Source organism: Bufo gargarizans, chromosome 6 (assembly GCF_014858855.1).
Source record: "Bufo gargarizans isolate SCDJY-AF-19 chromosome 6, ASM1485885v1, whole genome shotgun sequence".
Lineage (NCBI taxonomy): Eukaryota > Metazoa > Chordata > Amphibia > Anura > Bufonidae > Bufo > Bufo gargarizans.
The window spans coordinates 16,176,789-16,198,876 of NC_058085.1; the positions used below are offsets into that span (position 1 = coordinate 16,176,789).

General features: G+C 45.2%; 1 long non-coding RNA gene across 1 annotated transcript in view; it reads right to left on the minus strand.

Moving 5' to 3' along the window:
* LOC122940506 overlaps nt 1–19,077 on the minus strand; it is a 37,855-nt gene extending 18,778 nt beyond the window's left edge. Inside the window, exon 1 of the long non-coding RNA XR_006390331.1 lies at nt 18,977–19,077. This is a non-coding gene — a long non-coding RNA (uncharacterized LOC122940506). The remainder of the gene's footprint in view (nt 1–18,976) is intronic.
* Between the last annotated feature and the right edge of the window lie 3,011 nt (nt 19,078–22,088).

Genomic DNA, 22,088 nt, shown 5'->3' on the forward strand with positions numbered 1-22,088 from the left:
GATGCCTCTTGCTTAGATGTTGTAGCCTCTGGTGTGTATATGTAATGACAGATCATGTGACACTTAAATTGCACACAGGTGGACACCATCTCACAAATTCTGTGACTTCTGAAGGTAATTGCTTGCACCAGAGATTTTTATAGTCTTCCTAACAAAGGGGGTGAATACATACGCACATGGCAATTTTCTGTTTTCTATTTCTGAACAATAGTTTTAGTTATATATTTTTCTCATTTTACTTCACCAACTTAGACTATTGTGTTCTTATCCATCACATAAAATTCATGTTAACAAAACATTGAACTGTAATGTAACAAAATACAAAAAAAAGTCAAGGGGGTGAATACTTTTGCAAGGCACTGTATATTATACACTGATATAAAAGGCTACTCACACACAGCAACACCAACCCCAAGATGAAGGCAGCAGCTAAAACGCGCGTCAGGGAGGACACACACCCTACAGATGTCTGTCATATCGGTTGGTGATTTTACTATTATTTATTTCAGTCACTTTACTTGTGAATTTCCTTTCGCCATTCTATGATTTCTGTCTCGTCATCGCCTCACACTGGAGACCTGCGCATTTCTTCTCCATTATTATTAATTCTCTATTTATTAATATCTTTTTTGAGGCTGTTATATCATATTTATCATCTACAAGCAGAATTACCCGGTTTCACACCGCCATCCCATAACAGTGTCATCTACAGAGACTCCCATAACAGTGTAACCCACAGCGCCCCCCATAAAAGTGACAGCCGCAGCCCCCCCATAACAGTGACACCCACAGGGCCCCCCCATTAACAGTGACACCCACAGGGCCCCCCCATTAACAGTGACATCCACAGCGCCCCCCCATTAACAGTTACATCCACAGGACCACCCCATTAACAGTGACATCCACAGGGCCCCCCATTAACAGTGACACCCACATGGCCCCCCCATTAACAGTGACACCCACAGGGCCCCCCATTAACAGTGTCATCCACAGTCCCCCCCATACCAGTGTCATCCACAGTCCCCCCCCATAACAATGTCATGCACAGTGGTAAATGAATTTGGCCACTGATCTCACACTGCCAACATACAGAGGGTGATGCCCCACATCATATACATTTCAGTTCAGCCTGGTCCAAATTCATTTAACCCTTTAAAAACACCAGTTACCTATTGAAGTCAGTGACCGTGTCTGTCTGTCCACTTTGCTGCCAGTTCTTGTGCCCAGAACCTGTTTGCACTATATAAGTGCATAAAATAAAAATAAATAAATAAACTCCCCTGCATATGGTGCAGGCACCACCGTCTGTATGTCACCAGTGTGAGATCAGTGCCCAAATTAATTTCAGTCTTTAAATCACACTTTTCTGCCCGTTATTTGTATTTTCCTGTCGCTTTCATCTGATTCCCCCTCGTGATTCTCACTGCAACTTTTGACTAAGAAACCAACTTCAGCCTTGTGTCCAGTATTTATTTATCCTTGGGGGGGTGTAATCATCTTCTTATTGTTCAATAGTTTTTTTATTGTATTTTTCAAACATAACAAATAGCTCATAAACAAGGTGATCTGAAAGTGATCTTATTGCATCCACAGGTATTGAAATCACATTAGGTAGATACACACAGCTTACATCAAGATGATTTAATATTACCCATTCCATAATCATCAGTGGAACAAACAGAATTAGTAGGGTAAACCGACTGATGGTAATAAAAGGTTTACATACTTGTGTCCTAGATTAAGTCACAAAGCAGCATTATCTGAAAGGTAATCAGCAATAAGATTGGAGAAGGAAAGAAAGCATTATGAATAACTAAAATAAAATAAATCTGAATAACCAACATAAAGTGGTAGAGAGAAACCATATCAAATCGTTGCACCTTATATCTAGCTGTATATGTCACTTACAGCGTTTAATATTAACTCACTTTGAGTCTCGACACCCCCTTTTTTCATCTCATGACCGAGCTGATACAGTCGGATACAAGCTGGTCCAAGGCGCCCACTCCTCCTCGTACTTTTCTGGTGCAAAATCTTTTTGGGCAATAATTCGTTCATATGACCTTGCTGTTTCTATGGCTCTTAATACATCCTGGTAAGTGGGGATATTTGAGCTTTTCCAGTTTTTGGTAATTGCTAATTTAGTGGCTAGGAACATATGAATTGCGATTGTTCTATGGCAATGAGGAATCCGCGTAAGGTCAATAAGTAGTAGGGCTAGAGCCGGATCTGGGGCCAGACGGCGTCCAACTACACCTGTCAAAGCCTTGAAAACACTGGACCACAAGTCATTAAGTTTGGGGCAATCCCATAAATTATGGAGGAGTGAACCCTTCCCTCCGCAACCTCTCCAGCACACTTGTGCCAAACCTGGGAACATTTGGCTAAGTCTCATAGGAGTGTAATACCATGTGAGCATCATCTTTATAAAGGATTCCAAATGCGAGGTGCATTTTAAGTGTCTTGCTGCGATTCTGCTAGCTGTGGACCATTGGGCAGGAGAGAGAGTAATTTTTAGTTCCTTTTTCCATGACAAGAGGGGAGCCAACTTTGCAAAGGAGTCCTTATTACCTAGGTATGAATAAATTGGCCATAAACCTGTCCATTTAGAGTTCGTTAGGGACCATTGTTTCAGAAGCACTTGGTTCACTTTGCTTACAAGTGTGGGATTGTCGTTCAGCAAGTGTCTAATTCTGAAGTACTTGTGGTATATCGTATAGTTGTCGAAGATCCGCATAGGACCTTAGAGAAGAATGCGATAGTAAATCCCCACATTCTCAATCCCCTTTTCTTTCCACGTTCTCAAGTCTAGGTCTGGCATGAGTGCAAAAAAAAGGGGGTTAGTCAGCACCTCCCAGTGCGCAGGTGCATGCTGCCATGGCAAAGACCTAGAGGGAAAAAAGACAATGCAGCAGCACCCTGCAAATCGGATAAAGCACAATAATGCCAAAATTTATAGTGCTAATGCTACGCTTATTTATAAAGTGAGATGCTTGGCCATTGCATTTTGTACTCCACTTAGTCATACACTCCTGATTAGCCTGTCTGCCCCATACGCTAATTTAAATTAGTTTCAGTATATATTTCAGTATCTAATTCCCTCTGTAGGCACAGGAAAAACTACGGTAAATTTTCAGAGTACAGTCTCTGAGGGGAGGGGGTGACTTTTTCCCCTAGATATTGCACCTCTGAGGCCTGCCAGTCCAACGGGAATATAATGAGAGGCGGTGTTTCCTATCGCCTATATGTACTCCTTCTATATCCCCAGCCTGATGGATTGCTTGTGCCAAGGGTTCAAGTGATAGGATAAATATTAGGGGAGATAGGGGACACCCCTGTCTCGTGCCATTCGTTAATGTAAATGGATCAGACAGGACCTCAGTGACCAGTATACGAGCCGTCGGGCTACAGTAAAGAGCCTTGATTGCTGCAATCATTTGTGACAGAAATCCCAGCTGATGGAGTACCGAGAAGACAAACGTCCAGTTCACCCGGTCGAATGCCTTCTCGGCATCCAGTGTGATGAACACCGCAGGCGTCGTTACTCTGTTGATATTATCAATTAGGTTTATCACCCTTCTAGAATTGTCTGATCTGCCTCCTCTGTACAAAACCAACTTGATCTGGAGCCACTAGTGATGGTAGGATTTTAGCTAGCCTAATAGCCAAGAGTTTGACACAAATCTTTAGGTCGGTATTTAGAAGGGAGATCGGTCAGAAATTCTGGGGGACCGACTGATCCTTGTCACGGATGATGTTGCAGATAGCCGGAAGTTACGGATAAACATCCGACTGGCTTGATCCCAAACTAAGGAGCATAAAGGTGACCCCCTCTAAAACCCTAAGAGCTCGCCCTGACTGCTAAGCACATACAAGGTTCTCAGAGGTAGACGATTGCATGCCCTCGTATCTAGACTGTGTGACACCTGAAAACCCTACAATAGTGAGGGGACACGACCACCGGCTCCCTGCACTTAATACGGAGGGAGACAGGGTCACCTAGAATCAAGCCAGCAAGGAAACACAATACATCAAAGGACTTATCTGAACAAGCAGCAACAGAAGTCTCCAGCAGTGAACACTTCAATCCAGGAAGTAGTATAAACCACAAAGTGAGGCAGTATGGGAGGGAATATAAAGGAAAGAGGATTAGCCTAAATAGGTGACACCTGGGAGAAGGAAATGAGGTGACAAAGTGAAACCAAAACAAAGAACATCATGCAAGAGGTAAAAAAGGACGTCTGTCAGACCTTCTCACAGAAGTGGCGGTGACAGTACCCCTCCCTCTACGGGTGGACTCCGGACACTCAGAACCCACCTTCTCAGGATGAGACCTATGGAAAGCCTTGATGAGACGAGTGGCCTTAATGTCTGCCACTGGAACCCACATCCTCTCCTCAGGACCATAACCCTCCCAATGAACAAGGTATTGGAGAGAACCGCGGATAATGCGAGAATCCACAATCCTAGAGACCTGGAATTCAAGATTACCATCAACAAAAATCAGAGGAGGAGGCAAAGAGGAGGGTACAGTGGGTTGGACATAAGGTTTTAATAGGGACCTATGAAAAACATTATGGATCTTCCAAGTCTGAGGAAGATCAAGACGGAAGGCAAAGGGATTGATGACAGACAAGATCTTGTAAGGCCCAATAAACTTAGGACCCAACTTCCAGGAGGGAACCTTCAGTTTGATATTCTTTGTAGACAACCACACCAGATCACCCACATTCAGGTCCGGACCAGGCACACGTCTCTTATCCGCCACACGCTTATATCTCTCACTCATCCTCTTCAGATTACCCTGAATCTTTTGCCAAATAAATGACAAAGACGAGGAAAATTTCTCCTCATCAGGTAAACCAGAAGACCCCTCTCCAGAGAATGTCCCAAACTGTGGATGAACTTCAATTACTAGACTTTCCCTTTAAGTGCAAGGATGTGGTGTTTTATACAATAAATCAAAATTACTAGTGTCCCTAGGACTGTGTTACACCTATTAATCCTGCACCTACCTAATTGCCTAAGACTTAACTTTTATTAATCTGCTCCTAATATTAATGAGATAACTAACAAAATCTTTAAAATTTCCAGTACATTTCATCCATTTCACATCTGTTTGGTTTCCCTGTTAGGAGTCACCTAACCAGGTTCACTAGTCCAGAGTAGAAAACACTAGTGCCTTTCTGGCTGCGCGCTGCCAGTATTTGTGATGGCCCTGTGTTTAGATTGATCCTGTGCTGCTTGGCTGTGACAATGTGCTGTATTAGTTTAGTGCTCTCATTAAGAGAAACAAAATAAGAGTATTGCAGGTTTGATACCTTTTTATGGCTAACCAAAATAGAAGTAATGATGTTACATAGCGAGCTTTCGAGACCTCACCAGTCTCTTCCTCAGGCGTACTACAAGAATATATGAAGAAACAGCAATATATATACAATAAGAACAGAGGCATGGGGGGAATGAATGGACATTTGAAAAAAAAAAAAAACAGAACAACATATTAAAGATCTTGAGAATGAGTCCTTAATTATCTTACAGATAAGGGGTGTGAAAGTTTTATGGTCTCTAAATTGATGTTATCTCAGAGACCTGGTGCCCCGACTATGTCTATAGAAGACTCTTTAGATCTTGTAGTGTGTCATAAATCCCGGGGACAAATTCAGTCCAGTATTCAAAGTGTCAAGCAGTGTTATAAATTTGTATTCCCAAATTCTTCTAGCTTTTTAGGATTTGAAGTTACCTTTTAATATGAGAACTTTCATGTGTTCTACATTGTGTCCTGGGCTACAGAAATGCTTAGCCACAGGAAAGTGTAGCTTCTTCTCTTTAATTGTGTGGCGGTGGGACCTCATCCTTGCATTGAGTCTCTGTCCTGTTTCTCCAACGTAGAGGCCTCTAACAGGACATTTAGTGCAGAGAATCAGATAAACAACATTAGATGTAGAACATGTGAATGTCCCAGGGATCCTATATTCCTGCTGTGTGTTGGGGATCCAGATCTTATCAGTTGTCATTATATGGGAACAGGTTTTGCATCTTCTTATATTACAGGGATGGGTTCCTTTTTCTGTGGTAAATGGCCTTGAACTTGATCTGATCAGAATGTTCCTAAGATTTGGAGGTTGTCGGTAAGCTAGTAAGGGGGGGGGGGGGGTCTGGGAAGATTGTTTTTAGTCGGTCATCCTTACGTAGGACATGATGTAATTTTTTGGCAGTTTTCCTCAGTACCTCTAGTTGTGGATTGTAGGTCACAACCAGAGGTAGTGTCCAGAAAGCTGACTTCTGTGTGGGAATAGTTGACGGTCAGGTTTATGGTGGGATGGAATTTGTTGAATTGTTCATGAGATTTTATCAGATCATGTTCAGAGTCGGTCCAGATTATTAGGATGACATCAATGAAATGGAAGTAGGCCAAGGGTTTTTTGAGACAGGATACCAAAAAGTCATTTTCCAGTTTTGCCATGAACAGATTTGCATATTGTGGTGCCATTTTACTGCCCATGGCGGTCCCAGTGCACTGTAAATATATCTCCTTGTCAAAAGAGAAATAGTTATGGGTGAGGATGAATTTGGTCAGTTGTAGTACAGACTCTGAGATGATCCCATTCGCCTCCAAGTATACTCGGCAAGCAGTTAATCCATCATCGTGTGGGATATTCGAATACAAGGATTCCACATCCATGGTTGCAAAGATTGTGCCTTTAGGGAGGGGACCTATGGTTGACAGTTTGTTCAATAAGTCAGTGGTGTCCTGTAGATAACTTTTTGTGTTCCTCACTAATGGTTTAAGGATGCCCTCTATCCAACCTGAGATTTTTTCAGTGAGGGTTCCCACACCTGAAATGATTGGCCTCCCTGGATTCCCTGTTTTGTGTATTTTGGGAAGCATGTAGAATACTCCAATCCTGGGATTCTCAGGTACCAAGTCTAAAAGTTGCGTGGATCCTGCAGGAAGACCTCTGATAACCTTTTTCAACTCTTTCAAATATTTCTGAGTTGGGTCTCCCTCCATTTTGATATAGTATTGTGTGTCTGTGAGTTGTCGGTGTGCTTCTTCTATATAGTCCAAAGTGTTCAAAAGGACTATAGCACCACCTTTATCTGCAGGTTTTATGGTGATTCCTTTGTTGTTTTTTAAGGTTTGAATCGCCCTCCTTTCCTGTATGTTGATGTTGAATGTTTCTTTCATATGTTTGTCCTGTATTGTAGACTGTACTACATTTCTAAAGGAGTCAATGTACTGGTCCAAAATGGTATTGCGGCCAGGGGGAGGGGTCCAGTCAGACAGTTTTTTGTCCACCAGTGCCAATTGTGTTTGGCTGTTTGAGAATTCTCTCTCCTGTTTGTCATGGAAGAACTCTTTTAGTCTTAATCTCCTAAAATATTCCTCCATGTCACTACAGAGTTCTGTTTTGTCAAGACTTTTGGTAGGGCAGAATGAGAGTCCTCTGGAGAGCACCTTGAGTTCCACATTATTCGGTTTGTATGATGACAGATTGATGACACAGCTGACTTTACCAGGTTCCTGATCGATGTTCTGATCCATCCCGATAGCTTTGGATTGTACTCGATTGGTGTGGGAATACCGCCCCGCTCTAAGTCGAAGTCTGTGGAGTTTCTTTTTCTTGTTGTCTATCAAGTATAGTTGCAGTGTTCTGTAGTATTTTTGCATTCGCAGGACCAAATTCTCGGTAAGTTTGCCCTTTAGCATTTGTATTTCCATTTGAATCTTTTTTTGGGAGCTGTAGAAGACATGAATAAGGTGGTTCCGCAGCCTTTCAGAAGTCCTGTAGCATAAACGTTGTGCATAAGGAGTGTTGTAGGTGTGCAGCATAGGATTCTTTAGGCAAAGTCCTTTGGGGATTAAATATTCCTTCTTGCATGTGGATAAAAAGAAAATGTCGCTGTCCAGGTGTGCCAGTTGCTTCAGAACATTCTTTAATTCCATCTGTGTACGGTACATTATGGTATCCTCCGTTTGGTTGAAAGAAAAAGGAAAAAGCCTGGTACCGTGTTAGCCAATAGAAAAATAGTTTAGTGCTCTCATTAAGAGAAACAAAATAAGAGTATTGCAGGTTTGATACCTTTTTATGGCTAACAAAAATAGAAGTAATGATGTTACATAGCGAGCTTTCGAGACCTCACCAGTCTCTTCATCAGGCGTACCACCTGGAACCCTGAAACGCCACCTATCCTTGCCCTAATAGTGGATCCGTATCACGCCCATGGGTGAATCTCACATCAATGACGTCACAAACAAAGGTCTCATAAGCCAGCCGGGAGGAGACACACTCACACTCTGCCCTAACCCCTGAAGACGCCGGTACATGGCGAAACATGTCTGGGGCAGTGTGAAGCTCTAGTTTTAATACAGCACATTGTCACAGCCAAGCAGCACAGAGTCAATATAAACACAGTGCTGTCACAAATACTGGCAGCGCACAGCCAGAAAGGCACTAGTGTTTTCTACCCTGGACTAGTGAACCTGGTTAGGTGACTCCTAACAGGGAAACCAAACAGATGTGAAATGGCTACAATGTACAGGAAATTTTTAAGATTTAGTTAGTTATCTCATTAATATTAGGAGCAGATTAATAAAAGTTAAGTCTTAGGCAATTAGGTAGGTGCAGGATTAATAGGTGTAACACAGTCCTAGGGACACTAGTAATTTTGAAACTGTGGATGAAACCCATATGCACCAAAAAATTGTGACTTATCAGAGGACTCCTGGTGACGGTTATTTAAAGCAAACTCAGCAAGGGAAAAAAAAGAATACCAATCCTCCTGATTCTCCGCCACAAAACAGCGCAGATATGTCTCCAGATTCTGACTGACGCGTTCGGTCTGACCATTCGACTGCTGATGAAAAGCAGACGAAAATGACAACTCCAAGCGAGAACAGAAGGCCTTCCAGAATCTGGAAACAAATTGTGTGCCCCTATCAGAAACAATGTATGAAGGAATGCCATGCAATTTAACAATGTGATCAACAAACACCTGCGCCAACGTCTTAGCATTGGATAACCCAGGAAAGGGAATGAAATGCGCCATTTTGCTAAAACGGTCGACTACCACCAGAATTACAGTCTTCCCCGAGGAACGAGGCAGGTCCGTAATGAAGTCCATGGACAGATGCGTCCAAGGACGGGAAGGAATGGGTAACGGGAGGAGAGAACCCGATGGCCGTGAATGAGGGACCTTGGCACGAGCGCAGGTCTTGCAGGCTGCCACAAAACCCTCAACCGTCTTACGAAGAGACAGCCACCAGAATCTCTGAGCAATGAGATCCACTGTGGCTCTACTCCTCAGGTTCCCAGCAAGGACAGAATCATGGTGCTCCTTAAAAACCTTGTGTCGTAAAGCGAGTGGCACAAACAACCTCCCAGGAGGACAAAGACCAGGAGCCTCTGCCTGGGCTGCCTCAACCTCTGCCTCCAAATCAGGATGAAGAGCAGAGACGACCAACCCTTCAGCCAAAATGGGACCCGGGTCTTCAAAGTTCCCCCTCCCAGAAAACAACGCGACAGGGCATCCGCCTTCAAATTTTTAACCCCAGGGCGGAACGTGACAACAAAATTAAACCTAGGAAAGAATAAAGACCATCTAGCCTGTCTCGGGTTCAGACGCTTGGCTGATTCCAAGTAGGTCAGATTCTTATGGTCAGTAAACACGGTAATAGGGTGTCTGGCTCCCTCTAGCCAATGGCGCCATTCCTCAAAAGCTAATTTGAAGGCCAACAACTCCCTATCTCCCACATCGTAATTTCTCTCTGCGGAGGAGAGTTTCCTTGGCAGGAGAGAGACCCTGAGATAAGACCGCACCCACACCCACCTCAGAAGCGTCCACCTCAACAATAAAAGGTAGAGAGACATCAGGTTGTACCAAAATGAGAGCGGAAGAAAAACTCTCTTTGATACTAGAAAAGGCCTTAAGCGCATCTACCGACCAGGAGGAAAAATCTACCCCCTTTTTTGTCATATCAGTCAGTGGCTTAACAACAGAGGAATAATTCAAAATGAACTTTCTGTAATAATTGGCAAAACCCAAAAACGCATTAGCGCCACCTGATTCTCAGGAAGCTCCCAATCAAGCACAGCGTGGACCTTCTCAGGGTCCATGCGAAAACCAGAAGCGGAGAGAAGAAAACCAAGAAATTGAATCTCTGGAACCGCAAACACACATTTTTCCAGTTTAGCATACAATTTATTCTCCCGCAGAATGAGCAAGACCTGACGTAGGTGGTCCCTATGAGTTTTGAAATCAGGAGAAAAAAATCTAAATGTCATCTAGATACACCAGTACAAATTTCCCCATTAAATGATAAAAAATGCTGTTCACAAAATGTTGGAAGTCGGCCGGAGCATTCATCAAACCAAAAAGGCCTAACCAAATTCTCAAAATGACCCTCAGGGGTATTGAAGGCCGTCTTCCATTCGTCCCCTTCCCTGACCCTGATTAGGTTGTATGCCCCTCTTAAATCCGACTTAGAAAAAACTTTAGCCCCGACAATCTGGTAAAACAGGTCCGGGATCAGAGGAAGCGGATATGGGTCATAAATTGTGATACAGTTCAGCTCCCTGAAATTCAGACAAGGTCTTAAAGAACCATATTTTTTCTTAACAAAAAAAAAAAAATGCGGCAACAGGTGACTTCGAGGGTCGGATGTGTCGCTTTCTCAGGCTCTCAGAGATATAAGTACACATAGCAACTCTTTCAGGTTGGAAGAGATTGTATAAACGTGATTTTGACAGCTTGGCGCCTGGGATGAGATTAATAGGGCAATCGTACTCCCGGTGAGGGGGCAGCTCCTGGACACCATTCTCGGAAAACACATCCGAAAATTCTGAGAGAAAAGATGGCACAGTCTTGGTAGAAACCTCTGAAAGAGATGTCGTGAGGCAATTCACTCTGCAAAAGTCACTCCAACCATTTATTTGCCTTGCTTGCCAATCAATGGTGGGGTTATGTTTAGTGAGCCAGGGTAGCCTCAACACTAGAGGAGTAGGTAATCGGCTTAGGACGAAACATGACATATCCTCAACATGAGCATCACCCACAGTCAAACGGATATTGTGAACTATGCCCTTTAACGATTTTTGAGAAAGTGTAGCGGAATCAATAGCAAAAACAGGTATATCCTTTTCCAAAGTGCATACCTGGAAACCATGTGTTATAGCAAATTGATTATCAATGAGATTGACAGCTGCTCCACTATCTACAAAAATCTCACAAACAATGTTCTTGCTATCTAGCGCCACCATGGCAGGTGGGAGAAAACGGGAACTACAAGGAAACGGCAAACCTTCAATTTCCGCATGAACCTTGCCAATAGTAGCAAATGGAACGTTTTTTGAGGGGGTTTTTTCTTTTTGTTTCTTTATTACCCTGAGAAAACTCCCTAAATCTCCTAGAGGGGCAAACATTAGCCAAATGATTTATACCCCCACAACAGAAACAAACCGTCCTCTGAGAGCTGAATCCTCTACTATCAGAGGCAAGCAAACCCAGCTGCATGGCCTCCTGTTTAGAGGGGATTGAGAGAGACTGAGGCCCCTGCGCACTGAATGAGACCGCCCCACTGTCCTTGGACTGAATATGACAGGAAGGAGTGTTCTCTCCTCTCTCTCTAAGATGCCTGTTAATACAAACAGCTAGAGACATGGCAGACTCCAATGAGGCAGGTCTCTCATGAAAAGCAAATGCATCTTTCAAACCCTCCGAAAGACCATGGCAAAATTGACTTCGGAGTGCAGCATAGTTCCAACCAGTATCAGCTGCCCATCTCCGAAATTGAGAACGATATATCTCTGCGGACTGTTTACCCTGGCATAAAAGACGCAGTTTAGATTCAGCCAGAGCAATACGATCCGGGTCATCATATATCTGCCCCAGGGCTACAAAAAGTTAATCCACCGATCGGAGGGGCCGTGCCCCCACCGGCAGCGGAAAGGCCCAAGACTGAGCGGTATCCCTTAGCAGCAAGATGATGATCCCAACCCTCTGCTCCTCATCACCAGAGGAATGGGGAAGTAGGCGAAAATGGAGTTTGCAAGCCTCTCTAAAGCGAACAAAATTCTCACTACCCCTGGAGAACGTATCCGGAAGCGAGATCTTAGGCTCCGAACAAACTCCATGAACGCAAGCATAACCGGTCACCTGAAACTGAGACACAGTTTTACGGAGATCTGCTACCTCCAGTGAAAGACCTTGCATGCAGTCAATCAAGGCTGAAACCGGATCCATGCTTAAGACGGTAATGGTAGTTTATAATGTCACGGATGATGTTGCAGATAGCTGGGAGTTATGGATAAACATCCGACTGGCTTAATCCCAAACTAAGGAGCATAAAGGTGACCCCTATAAAACCCTAAGAGCTCGCCCTGACTGCTAAGCACATACAAGGGTCTCAGAGGTAGACGATTGCATGCCCTCGTACCTAGACTGTGTGACACCTGAAAACCCTATGAGGCGAAACGACCACCGGCTCCCTGCATTTAATACAGAGGGAGTCAGGGTCACCTAGAATCAAGCCAGCAAGGAAACACAATACATCAAAGGACTTATCTGAACAAGCAGCAGCAGAAGTCTCCAGCAGTGAACACTTCAATCCAGGAAGTAGTATAAACCGCAAAGTGAGGCAGTATGGGAGGGAATATAAAGGAAAGAGGATTAGTCTAAATAGGTGACACCTGGGAGAAGGAAATGAGATGACAAAGTGAAACCAAAACAAAGAACATCATGCAAGAGGTAGAAAAGGACGTCTGTCAGACCTTCTCACAGAAGTGGCGGTGACAATGCTTCCCTGGTTTTAGTAAGGTTACAATAACTGCCTCTAACATTTCTCTTGGCATTGAGCCTTCAGCCATTACTCGGGACAGGGACGCATGATGATGAGGATCTTGGAATATGTTCTGTAGTAGGAATTGGAGAGGCCATCTGGGCCCGGACTTTTATGATGAGGTAGATGCTTAATTACGTCAGAGATCTCTTCTGGGGTTATGGGGGTACTAAGGGATTCCCGTTGCTGGTCGGACATGGAAGGTAGGGAGAGGGAGTGCAGGAATTGCTCTCTCTCATGCTCAGGTGGTGGAGTGACGTTTTGTCCCTCTGCCAAATTATAGAGTTGAGAGTAGTAGGACATGAATCTATTTGCAATAGATTTGGGTTTGTATATTTTATGGGTCTTAGAGGGATCCCAGAGATACGCAATGCACAATTTGTTAGCTCTGGTTTTGATTATTTTTGCCAATAAACTACCCGCCTTATTAGCTTGAGAATAGTACTTATATTTGTGTATCTTGCTCTCTCTGAGCTGCATTCTAAGGTTCTTTAGAGTCTCGGATAATCTAATTGACGGGGGTGCTTTATTCAGTGCTTCAGTCTCATTGATTTTTGTCATTATGTCCGATAGGTGTTTTTCTCTGAGTTTTTTGTCTCTATGCCCGATTTTAATTAATATGCCTCTATTGAAGGCCTTGTGAGCGGCCCACACTATTGAGCGGTCAGCCACTGATGCGGCATTCGTTTGGAAGTATTCCTCTAGCGCAGTGATGGCTAACCTTGGCACTCCAGCTGTGGTGAAACTACAACTCCCAGCATGCTCTATTTATTTCTATAGAGTTCTGAGAGCAGCCAAGCAAGGGGGGCATCTTGGGAGTTGTAGTTTTACCACAGCTGGAGTGCCAAGGTTAACCATCACTGCTCTAGCGCATTAGAAATTTCTGTTTGATACTTAAGGTTAGCAAGCACATACTCATTCATCCTCCAAATTGGGTTTGGGGGCTGTTGGAACTGTTCGGAAATGTCTACAAAGATAGGCGCATGATCTGACCAAGTTATCGTCCCTATGCTAGACTCAGTAGTAGCTGAGAGGGTGACCCTGAATACCCCTACCAGAATAAGGTCTATGCGTGAGTAAGAGTGGTGAGAGGGAGAGAAATAGGAGTAGTCTCTTTCTGTTGCGTGATATATACGCCAAATTTTAAAAAGAGAGTATTTCATTAAAGAGTTTGCTAGGGACCAGGGCTGTGGAGTCGGTAGATAAATGCTCCGACTCTGACTCCTCAGTTTTTGGTACTTCCGACTCCCCGACTCCTCTGTATTTAATATGCGAATGTATTTTATACATTCCTTGAAGGAAAGAAAGGCAACATACATGTCATTACCGCAGAACTACTGGCTAGGAAGTTGCTGCCTTCTCCTTTGTGTGCTGATCTGCTGATGATAGGGCAGTGGGAGGATCTAGGAAGAGGCAGGGGAAGGGGCATTTATTTTAAAACATGATTTCCCTAGTAGAATCCCATAGTCATTTTTAAAGTTTAAGCTAACAATCTGAGTTTACAAGTTTTTATAGCCTTAGTTGAATGACAGCAGTTTTTCAAATGGTTTACAGCTTCAGTCTTGAACTATTGACCATCCATTCCCTTCACTTATACAAGTGTCCAGTCCTGCAAAAAACATATTTACTTAATCAGTTATCAGTGAGAGGCTAGGTTAACCATGGGCGTTGCATTCCCTGTAACAGCGGAACACAACACAATGGAAAGTATAAGTATTGCTGCTCCTTAACTGTGCGTTGCGTGCCATATAGTGAATCATATGAAAAGCATGCTTCTTCACGTGTTCGTTTTGCGGTAACGTGACGCAATGCATGCAATGGTCTTTTTTCTTACAGTAGAGAAGTACCGTATTTTTCGCCCTATAAGATGCACTTTTTCCCCCCAAAAGTGGGGGGGAAATAGCAGTGCGTCTTATGGGGTGAATGCTGCAACTGTCCGGTGAATAGGCTGAGAGGGAGGAGGGGCTGGGGGCCGGCATCTGTTTCTGTAATGGCAGCGGGGCCCGTTGCAGTCACTGGATTCTACTACACCGGGCCCCGCTCACGGGCGGGCGCTCGTAGCGTAGCTCACTACATCACGCACCTGCTCCGCCCACTTTATGAATGAAGCAGGCGGTGCGTGACGTTGTGAGCTACGCTGCGAGCGCCAGCCCGCCCTCCCGACTGCCAAAAAGTTAGTGGGGGATCTGTGGATGACACTGTTATGAGGGATCTGTGGATGACACATAAGATAAGATGCTATATATGTGTCATCCACAGATGCCCCCACAATGATCCCACATAACAGTGCCATCCACAGATGCCCCCGTAACAGTGCCATCCACAGTAGCCCCCGTACAGTTCAAAACCCACCAAAAGCACACCTTTTGGTTCAAAATATTTTTTTCTTATTTTCCTCCTCAAAAACCTAGGTGCGTCTTATGGGCAGGTGCGTCTTATAGGGTGAAAAATACGGTAATTAAATTATAACTTTTTGTGAATTGGGACATTTAAACTTGCTTTTTTTAATTTTTATTCCAATTTAAATTTAGTAGGAGTCGGTTCATTTTTTGCCGACTCCGACTCCAGATACCCAAAATTGCCTCAGACTCCGACTCCACAGCCCTGTCGGGAACCATGTTAAAGTCCCTGCAAATAAGGACTCTACCTTTCAGTATTGTTTGTACCTTCCCAAGCAATCTATTAAAAAAATGTTCGGGTCTTACATTAGGAGCATACAATCCTACTATTGTATATAGCGTATTGTGACAAAACCAACCTCGCCACTGGGTGGTGGAGAGGCCTGGCTACCAGCCTCTTGCCCCAGGATTATGGGCCCTCTCATCAGCCAGGCTTCCTTTGTTCACAAAGGACTTTTACTAACTTTAACCCCTGGTCTAATTCGTGCCATGTTGGGATGTTAAATGTCTATGTGTATAGTAAAGGGTGGGACATTGTATACGTTGAGAAGTGAGGTCTGTTCCATTGTCTCTCTGTGTGTATTGGCGATTGCCCTCTGTTCTGAGAGATAATTGCATTACAACTCTGTTGTCTCCCGGACAGAGGACATTGTGTATTCTCCTGCCTGTGATGATTACATTAACCGAGTGTGAGGTAATTGTATCACAGGCAGAGGGGAGGATTTTGTGTGGGAGTGTCTGAGTGTATTGTACGTGGTTATTGGTTGTTTTTACAAAACCCTGTGGGTGGTAACCTTGTTGGAAAATGTGTAAAAGTCAATGCTTGTGTGTTTAAATAAAGAGTTCCTGTTTTACATTCAACATAGAGCCTCGTCTCATGTGTGTGGGGATTGCTATACGCTGAAGATTTGCTATACTCCCTTGGCTATACTATTAGCTCTTGTAAGAGCTGTTCCTGCTCTCTGGATTTCGGAGAGGTTCACCCACTGGAGCCTGGAGCCTTGTCGTGGTCCAGGGTTGGTAGGAGATGGCGAGACCTCAACCAAGCTTCGGCGGTTCGTGGGGTCTGCAGCGCTTACAGTGTCAAGTGGAGTGCTTGGAGTCCTCGGGAAGCACTAGGAGCATCTATCGACTGAGGTACCCGGTCGGGGTGCCAGGAGATCCGTTGCACGTATTATTTAAGTAACATACATGTATAATATACCTTCTGCCTGGGTCATGTGTAGAAGAAACAGCAGTGTGCGCAACAGAATTCCTAATGGCTAAGAGGACACCCCGCTTTTTCTTATTACTATGAGCCTATAGTATGACAGGGAAACCACAATGTCTTATTCTTCCAGCATCATTGGCAACGATATGTGTCTCCTGGGCAGAGAAAATATCACACTTGAGGGAAAGGGCTTCTTTCCACATCAGGCTGCGCTTATATGGGCTGTTTAGTCCCCTAAAATTCATAGAGCTTAATTTCAGCACCATGACGGAAATAATGCTGCTATAGTTGCTATGCGCTCATCTGCTGTGGAAGGGGTTACATCATTTTTAGTAAGTGATGGCTTACATATCTAGGATAACAGTGCAATCACGATACTGACTAGCCAAGAAACCAGTCAGGGTAAAAAACATGCATAAATGTGAGGCATACTCAGATGTCCCATGTGATCCTCTTCTTGTAGTGCCATTTATTTTTATCCAGTCAAGTTTTTAGTGATTTTTAAAAAAGTATGAACTTTTATGTTTTGGTTGTTCCAATCCCCTGCTCCAGTCCACGTCTCTGAGATCTACTGGATATGTATTCTATAAAACATCCCCTCCTCCAATCCACGTCTCTGAGATCTCCTGGATATGTCTTCTATATAACGTCCCCTGCTCCAGTCCACGTCTCTGAGATCTCCTGGATATGTCTTCTATATAATGCCCCCTCCTCCAGTCCACGTCTCTGAGATCTCCTGGTTATATTTTCTATATAACACCCTCTGCTCCAGTCCACGTCTCTGAGATCTCCTGGATATGTCTTCTATATAACGCCCCCTGCTCCAGTCCACGTCTCTGAGATCTCCTGGAAATGTCTTCTATATAACGCCCCTCCTCCAGTCCACGTCTCTGAGATCTCCTGGATATGTCTTCTATATAACGCCCCCTGCTCCAGTCCACGTCTCTGAGATCTCCTGGATATGTCTTCTATATAACGCCCCCGGCTCCAGTCCACGTCTCTGAGATCTCCAGGATATGTCTTCTATATAACGCCCCCTCCTCCAGTCCAGGTCTCTGAGATCTCCTGGATATGTCTTCTATATAACACCCCCTACTCCAGTCCACATCTCTGAGATCTCCAGGATGTGTCTTCTATATAACGCCCCCTGCTCCAGTCCACGTCTCTGAGATCTCCTGGATATGTCTTCTATATAACGCCCCTCCTCCAGTCCCCGTCTACGAGATCTCCCGGATATGTCTTCTATATAACGCCCCCTCCTCCAGTCCACGTCTCTGAGATCTCCTGGATATGTCTTCTATATAACGCCCCCTGCTCCAGTCCACGTCTCTGAGATCTCCTGGATATGTCTTCTATATAATGCCCCCTCCTCCAGTCCACGTCTCTGAGATCTCCTGGATATGTCTTCTATATAACGCCCCCTCCTCCAGTCCACGTCTCTGAGATCTCCTGGATATGTCTTCTATATAACACCCCTCCTCCAGTCCACGTCTCTGAGATCTCCTGGATATGTCTTCTATATAACACCCCCTGCTCCAGTCCACGTCTCTGAGATCTCCTGGATATGTCTTCTATATAACGCCCCCTCCTCCAGTCCACGTCTCTGAGATCTCCTGGATATGTCTTCTATATAACGCCCCCTCCTCCAGTCCACGTCTCTGAGATCTCCTGGATATGTCTTCTATACAATACCCTCTGCTCCAGTCCACGTCTCTGAGATCTCCTGGATATGTCTTCTATATAACGCCCCCTCCTCCAGTCCACGTCTCTGAGATCTCCTGGATATGTCTTCTATATAACGCCCCCTCCTCCAGTCCACGTCTCTGAGATCTCCTGGATATGTCTTCTATATAACGTCCCCTGCTCCAGTCCACGTCTCAGATCTCCTGGATATGTCTTCTATATAACGCCCCCTCCTCCAGTCCACGTCTCTGATATCTCCTGGATATGTCTTCAATATAACGCCCCCTGCTCCAGTCCACGTCTCTGAGATCTCCTGGATATGTCTTCTATATAATGCCCCCTCCTCCAGTCTTCAATACTGGTTTGGGCTCAATAACTGAAGGAAATAACTGACCAAATAACTGAAGTGCGAACTTGGCCATAAAGGGAACCTGTCAGCGGGATTTTGTGTTTAAAGCTGAGGACATGGGTTGCTAGATGGCCGCTAGCACATCCGCAATACCCAGTCCCCATAGCTCTGTGTGCTTTTATTGTGGGGGAAAAAAACTGATTTGATACAGATGCAAATTAACCTGAGATGAGTCCTGTCCCTGACTCATCTCACATACACGACTCATCTCAGGTTAATTTGCATATGTATCAAATAGTTTTTTTTTTTACACAATAAAAGCACACAGAGCTATGGGGACTGGGTATTGCCGATGTAGAGGCCATCTAGCAACCCATGTCCTCAGCTCTATACACAAAATCCCGCTGACAGGTTCCTTTTAAGGGCGGATGGAGCTGTGTATCTTTGTGGCTGTGAAGCCTTATATGTGTGGATGTGATGAGTGTTCCACTTACCTGGGGGCAGGCGTGTCCTCCTCTGACAACCCTTCACTATGGAGCCTCCTGGGCTGTAATTTCTACCACCAGGCAGTAGTCGGGCTCCAGGCTGTGCTGACCATGTGATCAGGTGTGGGAGGAGTCAGGCTGTGCAGCAGGAGAAGGTGCAGGACCTGTGATGATGTCAGGACCATGTGACCATGTGTGGGAGGAGTCTGGCTGTGCTGCAGGAGAAGGTACAGGACCTGTGATGATGTCATGGCCATGTGATCAGGTGTGGGAGGAGTCAGGCTGTGCTGCAGGAGAAGGTACAGGACCTGTGATGATGTCATGACCATGTGATCAGGTGTGGGAGGAGTCATGGAGATCATATGACCAGGTTTATCTTCTCTGTGTGTGAGACTCTGCTGTGCTGTGTGGAATTCCAGTCTGTATGTAGCAGAGCTGTAAGCCTGTAATGTTTGTATAGATGAGCTGTATCCGTGTAATGTCTGTGTAGTTGAACTGTATGTGCATACAACCAAGCTGTTTATGTGTAATATGCCTCTAAAGACTTCTATCAGTGTGTGCAGCAGAGCTGTGTATGTGTAATGTTCAGTTACTACAGCTGAGTCTTTGTCATGTCCATGTAGCAGAGCTGTGTATGTGTGATGTTCAGTTACTACAGCGGAGTCTCTGTCATGTCCATGTAGCAGGGCCGGCGATGTAATCTGCTGGTATCGGGGCTCTGTGCTCAGGAGAGGTTTAGGGGTAACTCTGTCCCTTTTCTCCATATCAGTTATTAGAAATGATGTCAGCGATACCTTATGTCGGGGCAGATGTAGGATTTCCGCTGTGGGGGAAAAGGAGGAATAACCTTCTCTTCTGTGATTCCTAGTGTTAGCACATAAATGGCCGCGCTGTGTCTTATCGCTGGGGATTGTCTCTGTAGTTGATCTGAGCTTGTCTGCTGCTCCAATGGGGGAACATGGGCCCCGTTCTCCTGACTGGCAGGGCCCCCAGCGGATGGACCCCACAATCAGTGGACAGGAGATAAGTTCCCTTGTTTCAGTCTTGTATCATTGGCTGAATTTCAAAGATGAGTTTTTAGTCTTTGGAGATTAGAAAAAACGTATCCGGCGATGCTGGAAAACCGCGGAAATGTCAGACAGATTGTGATCGGAGGCAGGACCGGCTCGGGGGGGGGTAAAGCAGTGATTAGTGTGACGGGGGATGGGGAGAAGGCGGGAAGGTTGTCCTCAGTGACAGCGGTAAAGCAGGTTATGTGGGAAGAGCAGCGAGTAGTAACGTAGAGAGGCTGAGAGGACGGCGGCTCTGAGCTTCATCTAACGCTGCCGATGGTTTAGAGATAAGAGGCATAGTCCTCAGCTGAGATGAGGGGGGTCAGACGGGGTACGGGGGGGCAGAGGGAGGTAAAGGTATGAAATAATTATTTGGGGTTGTGGGACAGAGACAACGTAATAGAAGTGAAGAAGTCCTGCTGTGAGGAGGTGAGAGCGGACATGAAGCTGCTTCTCTGGAGGCCATGAAGTCTTCTTTGGGTGGGATTTCTTCCGGCTTCATTCTGGACTTTGGAAGCCTCAGCTTTTCTGTTTGGTTTGTGTCGGGGCTGGGGATGGATTTGTTGGGTTCTGCTCTGTGGGAGACGCAGGGGTGAGAGCTTGTGGAGTTCTAGAAGACAGCAGCTGCATCATGAAGAGAAGATAGGACCTGCACTGATGACCTGGCCACCTACTTCAGAGACAAGATCGGTTACATCCGGCAGGAAATAATTTCCAGTCCCCAACCAATTTCGATCCTCCTCCCTCCCACACTTCCATGTGCTCTCTACTATATATATTTAACCGCCTCCGGACCGCCTAACGCAGGATCGCGTTCCGGAGGTGGCTGTCTCAGGCAGAGTCACGCATCTATGCGTCATCTCGCGAGACGCGAGATTACGCTCACAGCCGGCATGCGCATCGCGGGCCGGCAAAAGTTAGAGGAGTATTTCGTCACCAGCCTGCCAGCCAATGATCGTGGCTGGCAGGCTGATGATTTTCAAAAAACCGAATCAGAAGCCAGTTAACACTTTATATTTATAAATATAAGGTGTTAAATAGCTTCCCTGCTCCTCTACTGGTCCTTTTTGTCGGTTGGTTCCAGCAGAGGAGCACAGAACACTGTAAGTACACCAAACACCACACATAGCTCCAGATCACCCCCCATCACCCCAATTAACCCCTTGATCGCCCCTGTCAATCACCTAGTGAAAGTGAAAAAAGTGACCAGTGCAAACTGTCACTTTTTTTTCCCACTGGTATTGACTGTTAGGTTTTAGGATAGTTTAGGCCCCTTGGTTAGGTAGTTAGCAATCGGTTAGCGCCCAGCCCATCGCAACGCAGTCGCTGATTCGCTGATTAGCGTATCGCTAATCAGCATTTGTACTTTTATAGTATCTGTAAGTGATCAGAACTGATCACAGTCAGATCTATAATAGTATTAGTGTCACCTTAGTTCGCCCTCCACCCAAAACGCAGTGTTTGCCCGATCAGGCCTGATCAGTCGCCCACACGTGCGTTCACCCACGCCTGCCCCGCCGCAGTGACAAAAAAAATCTTATTTTTTTGATCACTGCACAATCACTTCACAAGCGCTGCGGCGATAAAAAAAATCAGTTTTGATATTTTTTATCAATCGCAGCGGCTTCCGATACTTCGCTAGCCTCCCATTTGTAAGACAGGCTTGCTTTTTTTCTTGGGTAGTCTCAGGGAATACCCCCTAAATTTAGTTGCCCAAATGTCAAACAGGGGGTATTCTTCTGAAGAGGCCTACAGGCTTCTGACCCAGTCGGATGAGGAATGGGAACCCTCATCTGACTATTTCAGCGGGTCAGAATATGAACCTGTAGAAAGCAGTGGCAGTCTGACCCAAAGTTCGGACGAGGAGGCTGAGGTCCCTGATAGCACCAGGCGTACCTGGCCCCGTGTTGCTACACCACAAGTTGCGCAGGATCCGCTTCAAGCGCAGCAGAGTGGGGCTGTCGGATTACATGGTGAGGCATACACCAGCAGCGCAGCCCACCCTGGACCTAGTACCAGCACTGCCATACAACATGGTGAAGTGGCGAGCACCAGAAGGGCAGTTGAAG